General features: G+C 35.0%; 1 non-coding gene across 1 annotated transcript; it reads right to left on the bottom strand.

The window, feature by feature from the left end:
* Positions 1 to 759: 759 nt before the first annotated feature.
* On the bottom strand, positions 760 to 922 carry LOC138692309 (U1 spliceosomal RNA). Its single transcript, XR_011330061.1, has one exon. It is a non-coding gene; the product is annotated as a U1 spliceosomal RNA (small nuclear RNA).
* Between the last annotated feature and the right edge of the window lie 7687 nt (positions 923 to 8609).

Genomic DNA, 8609 nt, shown 5'->3' with positions numbered 1-8609 from the left:
TAGCTATGTTAATATTATATGAATTACTCATGTTAAATATCTCATCGTTACAAGTCATTTTTAAGGAAACATGCTATGGAAAAGTTTTTGCTTTTATTCTATTGGAATTTTAGAATATGTGTGATTGGTATCATGAAAAACAGATTCCTATGTCATGCGAAAATCATTTGTTGGTGATATCTTAAAATACAAATGAAGTAGTTTTACTTCTCAAGTGAGTTCAGCAGTACAGTATATTTAAATTGATTACTTTATAAATTTAATTCAATTCTACTAATCACTAAATTTTATAGTATGATTCTTCTTTTCATTTATATTATTGTAGTTTTATTATGATTTTTCTTTTTATTTATTTTATTGCATACGTTAGAAAACTAATAGGCATACTGCCCTCGTAAATTGGGCGAATGTTTTCAGTGTGATTGTACTTCCTTCCAGACTGCCGCTGTCACTGTTCCCTCCCACTCCAGTACCGTGCTAGGCTAGTCGGAACCGCATTCCTCTCAGCACTAAACTCCTCAGAGGATGACAGTATTTCTCCCATTACAATAATTCATACAGAAAAAATCAAATCGACATAAACATAACAATGACCTATCTGGTTACATATATGATCTACGCTTGTGGACACAATTTGGAATTAACGCGGCTGACAGCCAACAAAGACACATAATTTACAAGCAAATTACCTACTACTATCTATGCCATTATACAATTTCGTGTTCTACGCAATTCACTTCTAAAGGCTGCCAAAATAATACCGGGACAGCGCGAACGCAGTCCCGACTACCAAAAATTACGCGCCCGAGTTACTCACATTTGGAGCAATCGCAGGGGTCAACCCAACCGCAGTGCAATAGAAGGGTCTCACCCTGGGGGAACCGCCTTCATGATCACGGTAACCCCTACGCCAGGTAAGTATGCCGAGGTATCCTCACTCAGCCCTCTTATGTCTACCTTATGTGTAACCGCTCACTGGATGTGTTTATCCAATTTATTCATATTTAATTCACGGTTACAATATAATCCGAAAATCTTATAGAAGAATTTTATAAAATGTAGCCCTTCATGAATACAATGTATTTTGTCATTATTTTCGTACGCTTCTCAGATATTGTAATTAAACTTTTATGTTAAATATAAATTAAGTAGACACTGCCACCTAGCGGCCAAATGCGTACCTTGTTTCGAGTTCAACCGTTAGATGAGAAGCTAGTTCTGGAGTTCCTAAGTGGTATTGATCCAGTAATGTAATAAAAAGAGACAGAGCACTTTGTCTGCTGAAAACCTGTTAAATTTATGTTACGTTGGTCATTATTATTATTTAACTAGCTAGCTAGTGAGTACAAATTAAAATTATAAAACAAAAATGTTTCTAGCCACTAATGTAAGAGCCAGGCTCGTGTGGTCTTCGCCAATAATATAATATAAAATTTACAAAGACAGTTTACTAAGTACGGTAATTAACTTAATTCAAACCAATAAATAACATACAAGAGCAAAAAAAGAAAAAAGAAAAGAAGAAAGAGAAAAAAACACATTTAATATAAATGCCACTCAGACAGAAGCCAGTGATATTCAATAAAGACATGACTATAGTCGACAGACGTAAAAGGTAAAAAAATACACACATTTGTTAATATTATATATCATGAATGATTTTATAAATTTCTTTTTTAAAAGGTTCCATTTTAAAATATTTCAAATTTGGAAAATGGTTTCTAATTTTATTATAAAGTCTTGAGACGAAAGTAGCACCATGTTTAAATGCTGCACTTGTATGACATTTAAGCTCAATTAATGGAAAAGTAAACTTTTGTCTTCCAGTATGATATTCATATCGATTAGGTTTATGTTTTATTATTATTATTATTATTATTATTATTATTATTATTATTATTATTATTATTATTATTATTATTATTATGCTGTAAGCTATAAATTATTATTTTTTTAATGTTATAGTTTTTTTAGATTATTATTACATCACTGTACATTGGCCGACTTCATGAATTTTCTGCAGTTCTGTTCGTAATGAAATTTCAATACTAAAGTAAAACCGTTATAATACCTTTATCATTTTAATATGTGTTTTTTATTTTTATAGAAGCGCTCAAATTAATATTTCGCACCACCAGCAAAATACTGTCCTATGTTGAAAATCACATTACATTGGTAAATAATTTCCAGCGCTCTTTTACTGGTTAGATGTATGAAATTAAAAAAAAAAAAAATGCATTATCAAAGATTTTGGTAGGTATTTACTACAGTGCATGAGGATTAAGTTGGCGTGATTTCTACTGTCCTTGTCTGAGGTCCTTGTCTACCGACTGCCACCAGATGTGACGGGCAAGAGGTTTCCTTTTGTACAATTCTTGGAATGCCCTTTCTCCTCCCTTCTCCCTTCACACTTTTGCAAACCCAATTAGTGGATCTCTCTCAGTGGCGTCTCGGGATTGTTCGAGTTCATTAGTTAGTAGTATTTTGTAAATAGTGAAGTGAGTTTGTATCTTTTTTTTTTATTGGGTTATTTTACGACGCTGTATCAACATCTCAGATTATTTAGCGTCTGAATGAAATGAAAGTGATAATGCCGGTGAAATGAGTCCGGGGTCCACCACCGAAAGTTACCCAGCATTTGCTCGTATTGGGCTGAGGAAAACCAGGTAACTTGCCCCGACCGGGATTCGAACCCTGGCCACCTGGTTTCGCGGCCAGACGCGCTGACCGTTACTCCACAGGTGTGGACGAGTTTGTATCTTGTTGTACCAATTTAATATAATATGATTCACAAATTAAAATGTTTTCGGAGATACATGGTTTCACTGTTACCTTAAATATTGTAATGAGTGTTGTGCTCTTGTATTTAATAATAATGGTAGGCAATATGGGAAAACGCGGGTAAGCCTTGAAGTCGGACGGTATGAACATGGTTATTAATGCACATAAATTCTTTACTGGAGAATATGAGGCACTGAAATGCGGGAAACAGACAATATCTGTGCCGAGTTTTATCGAAAGTACTGCTGCAGCGACACATATATCATCTCGTGGTGTTAACAGGATTAAAATAGAAAAAAAAAAAAACAAACCAAAAGGAAGCGCTAGAAAGCGGAAGCGGAAGTGGAAGTGTGCTGCGAACTCCAGGAAAGAAACGCCCGAACAGAACTCTTAAAAAACGTGTGTAACAGATTAAAAATGAACGCACTTGCAAAAGTGACGAAAGAAAATTTGAGGAAGGCCTGTGAACGCATAGAAAAGGTTGACAAATTTTATTGGGCGAAGGATGGACTTGTAGATGGAAATTTATTATTCGTTCGTAATCAATTTGGACGACACGGACATGGACGAACTTTCTGGCGGAGTGGAGTCAGAATTTGAAGAGGAAGAGAATGCCGCCACTGGTAACTCGTGGTCGTTTGAAGGAGTGTCGACCATCATAAATGAGGGTAGAGAGAGATGGTGAACATTCTCTCTCTTTCTAAAAGGGACTAGACAAGTAAATCCTCATGGACTGTAAAATATTTCTGCGGCAATAAAATTTAGTAGGAAATAACATATCTTTACAAATAAAAATTTTCGAGTTACGACACTATTTTCCTAGGAGTGCGATTTGTCGTTCAGAGAAAAATGAACGCAAATCAGACAATTTTTAGATAATTTAAAGTAACTAATATCATTAAGACTATAAAGTATGCGTTAACAAGCCCTGAAAATGCCATAACCCTAAGTTGGTTCCTAAAACAAAAAAGTGTACAAATAGAATGAAAAATATAACTTCAAAATTAATTTCTATCTTGCAATGTCGTAAATAACAATCATTCTAGTCATTTATTTCTATTTTGTATAATTCCGTCGTTAACTTATCAAATATGTTTGCATGTTTTCACATTTATAGTATTAGACTAACTTTTACTTTCTTTTTTATAATAGCATCTTCAGGTCTGACAAATTTAAAATATACTTGAACACTTGTGGTATCGTAAAAGTTATAGTTATTTGTACAAGATAAACAATGTTTAAAATGATATGTGCATACAAGATAAAGAAAGTTTGAACAGGTTAAAATTACAGAGTAAAATATAAGTCGAAAGAGCATTAAAACAGGTTATGTTGTGTTATACAGGGACATTATTTTATTTTTACTTCAATTTTTATTGTACCTGAGTTTTTGAATGTACTTCACTCCCACCTCTTCTACTAATGAAGTTCAATCGTCCTGCACACAGATCCAAGACCGCATATACAGTCATAGTAGACTTACGGTCATAGTAAACAGTACGTTCCAAAATATGTTCGCGTTTTCCAGTGACGAAAGAGCTTTCAATATTGAATCATTTTCGCACAGGTACTGTCGTCCATTTGCCTACGTCGTATCCCGGTTTGCCCCACCAGCTTTTATTCGCCAGCTAGTGGCTGGGTTGTCGTCTTACCTCTTTTGTGAGAACATTAATTTCTGTTAGGAATTGGACGTCTACGTAATATTATACAACTGTTTAAAACAACTTAAATGAAAGGGCCACGTTAAGTACTTAACTGACACGTGATTTCCTCCCTTTCTACGACCCTACGACATAATCACTTGGACGGACAGTAGATAGTATGTCTGAGTAATTTTATCTTTTCGGATCGGGCAGAAGTGAAGACTGAATTTACAGTACGTAAGGTATTCTTTTATAGAATAGGTACAGAATTATTTCAACATGAGTTATTAGTTACGAAGGACGAAATTGGTAATTGGAATTAGGTACAATAGTCTATAGTGCGATGATATGCACATTAGAACTGAAGCCTGTATCGAAATGAACGGCCACCATTTTAAAAAATGTGTTTAAATATCCATATTATGATTATTTTTCAACTTAACTTTATTCTCTATATTGTACGCTAATGTGCTGTAGACAGTATAATATGCACTGCATAATGAATACGTCCACATGGACAGCTCAGTTCATGAGTAAAAACACTCATTGTTAATACTATACTGTATTATGATTAAACAAAAACCTAATGAAAATTATCAAACTCAAAAGCGCAATATTTTCTAGTTTACGTAAATGGATGAACTAATTTTCTTCCCTCCCATACCTAGTAAAGTGATTTGTTTGTATATTACGCCAGTATCTTCGAACTCCAGTCGTGGAAGGGTGTAGCAAACGGCGTTGATACAAAGGTATAGCCAGGTTAATATTAAAAATGTTTTTTAAAAAGGGGGATAAAACCAACTGTGGTAACTTTCGAGGAATATCACTTTTGTTGACGTCGTACGAAATTTTGTCCAATATTCTTTTGAGAAGATTAACTCCGTACGTAGATGAAATTATTGGGGATCATCAGTGCGGTTTTCGGCGTAATAGATCGACTATTGATCAGATTTTTTGTATTCGACAGATAATGGAGAAAAAATGGGAGTATATGGGTACAGTGCATAAGTTATTCATAGATTTCAAAAAGGCATATGACTCGGTGAAGAGGGAAGCATTATATGATATTCTTATTGAATTTGGTATGCCCAAGAAACTAGTTCGATTAATTAAAATGTGTCTCAGTGAAACTTACAGCAGAGTCCGTATAGGTCAGTTTCTATCTTATGCTTTTCCAATTCACTGCGGGCTAAAGCAGGGAGATGCACTATCACCTTTACTTTTTAACTTCGCTCTAGAATATGCCATTAGGAAAGTTCAGGATAACAGGCAGGGTTTGGAATTGAACGGGTTACATCAGCTTTTTGTCTATGCGGATGACGTGAATATGTTAGGAGAAAATACACAAACGATTAGGGAAAACACGGAAATTTTACTTGAAGCAAGTAAAGCGATCGGTTTGGAAGTAAATCCCGAAAAGACAAAGTATATGATTATGTCTCGTGACCAGAATATTGTACGAAATGGAAATATAAAAATTGGAGATTTATCCTTCGAAGAGGTGGAAAAATTCAAATATCTTGGAGCAACAGTAACTAATATAAATGACACTCGGGAGGAAATTAAACGCAGAATAAATATGGGAAATGCATGTTATTATTCGGTTGAGAAGCTCTTATCATCCAGTCTGCTGTCGAAAAATCTGAAAGTTAGAATTTATAGAACAGTTATATTACCGGTTGTTCTGTATGGTTGTGAAACTTGGACTCTCACTCTGAGAGAGGAACATAGGTTAAGGGTGTTTGAGAATAAGGTGCTGAGGAAAATATTTGGGGCTAAGGGGGATGAAGTTACAGGAGAATGGAGAAAGTTACACAACACAGAACTGCACGCATTGTATTCTTCACCTGCCATAATTAGGAACATTAAATCCAGACGTTTGAGATGGGCAGGGCATGTAGCACGTATGGGCGAATCCAGAAATGCATATAGAGTGTTAGTTGGGAGACCTAAGGGGAAAAGATCTTTAGGGAGGTCGAGACGTAGATGGGAGGATAATGTTAAAATGGATTTGAGGGAGGTGGGGTATGATGATAGAGACTGGATTAATCTTGCACAGGATAGGGACCGCTGGCGGGCTTATGTGAGGGCGGCAATGAACCTTCGGGTTCCTTAAAAGCCATTTGTAAGTAAGTAAGTAAGTAAGTAAGTTAGTAAAAATAAAATGATGTCCCTGTACAATGTTCGTTCTTTACATTTTCTAAATGTACTATAGTACCATTAAAATTTTGGCTATTTGGTTCTATATTGTCAAATCGTATTTTCCTTATTTGACGTCTACGTCGCAGTTGAAATTTCGTAAGCAGCTGCGAGTAACAGCGTATGGAGTCTTAATATGAAGTTTCCGATCTGGAAAGGTGTTACTGCGGCGAGTCGTAATTTACAACTCGTAGACACAGTTGGCCCTTCCATCGTCCTTTTGATCTTCCTATGCCTCGTATTCCTTTTGTTTTATATTGAAATATTATTTTGTGCGAGATCGTGCGTATTTGTTTTTTTTTTTTCCGCACAGAACCAATACGCGGTAAGTGTGAAATACCACATTCAGTATTCCCAACGTAACACACATAACAATTTCCCTCTTCTTACCGCTTAAGCGCGACATTCATTTTACTGCTTTACGCTTTTAACATATTATTTTTAGAGACGTTTAACATAGTAATAATTATAAATTGGAAACTTACCACTGCAATTTCACCTAAATTGCAATGTTAATTATTGTTTTTAAATATCTGCAAAAATTAAGTAAAGTCTACTACTCCACGAAACTTATTGCATTCCTGATACAAGTAACATTAAGGAAGCCGTGAAAAAATCAACAAGATTCCAGATGCCGATGTTATTACTGCAATATGTTATATAAATAATATTGTTAAAATATTAAAATGAAAAATAAATCATTACATAATCTTACCGTTTGTTTTAAGTTCGCATTTATAGACTGGGGGGGGGGGGAAGACAGACGTATATCACGGCCTGCTGGAGTATAGTAAACACAGAAAACATTTTATAGCAACAATGTTGAAGAAAGATATTTTGGTTTTCCGAAGTTGCCGTCATTAAACAGAAACCAACATGGAGATTTAATTGCAACTAATTAGAAATTCGTCTTTCAGGTATGTAATAAACGATCTTCGCACAAAATAATGTACGATACACGAGCGGTATGTTTGTTTTCATGTTCTCGGAAATTAAAAAAGCTCAATTGCGCTTCGCTTTTTCAGTCTTTTCCTCGAACATGAAAACGTCAACATACCACTCTTGTAACGTGTATTACTATTGTGCGGCTTCGCATTCAAGTGCTGAATCTAATTGTCACGATATTTCCTTATCTTGTAATTCAAATTATAGAATAAAATAGAATGTTTTATTTTCGCTGGCAGAGTTAAGGCCACAAGGTCTTCTCTTTCACTCAACCAGCCTTAATCTATACAATAGTGATACACATACACAGTGGGCCAAAAAAGACACAAAACTAGAAATACTCTATTTTCGGAAATACATAACATTAATTTATAATGAATACACTGTTGGAAAGAGTAGACTTTAAAGATGAGCAGGACTTTTTATTATGTTTTTCTGAGGATTAATTAAAATCTTATGGAGTTCAATACACAATGACGCCAAAAATGTGGTTTTTGAAGACAATTTATTACTTCAAAATGCAGAAACTGAATTTTGGTAAAATTAATAATACTTAATCCATGTTGAATCTTTCGTACACTACTTTTAACACTTGAATATAAATAATTGATTAAATGGCGATCTTACTCGTGTTAATTATGTAAGCATGCGTGGCTCACAGCTGTTTCGGTGCTACTTGACACCATCCTCAGAGCCCACTAGATCTCGGCGCTATCTCAACTTCGCTGCCCGTTGTGTCACAACAGCTGTAAGCCACACATGCTTACATAATTAACATGAGTAAGATCGTCATTTAATCAATTAAATAATGTTTCTTTCAAATAATCAAAATTAAAAATGATGCTCTGTGTGATCGCCCTTTGCCCGCACAACCATTTGTAGGCGTCTTCTCCATTGTCCAATAGCACTGGATATCTGTCTTTGATCAAGCCGGTCCCAACATTCAAGAAAGCGTTCAATATTACGAATTCTTGTTTTGTAGTAAACTGTTTTTTGTGGTTGACTCCATACAAAATAGTCCATAGGATTAAGATCTCGTTT

This window comes from Periplaneta americana, chromosome 16, assembly GCF_040183065.1.
Source record: "Periplaneta americana isolate PAMFEO1 chromosome 16, P.americana_PAMFEO1_priV1, whole genome shotgun sequence".
Taxonomy (NCBI): domain Eukaryota; kingdom Metazoa; phylum Arthropoda; class Insecta; order Blattodea; family Blattidae; genus Periplaneta; species Periplaneta americana.
The sequence above is the reverse complement of the archived record's forward strand: the minus strand, read 5'-3'. Positions and strand labels throughout refer to the sequence as shown.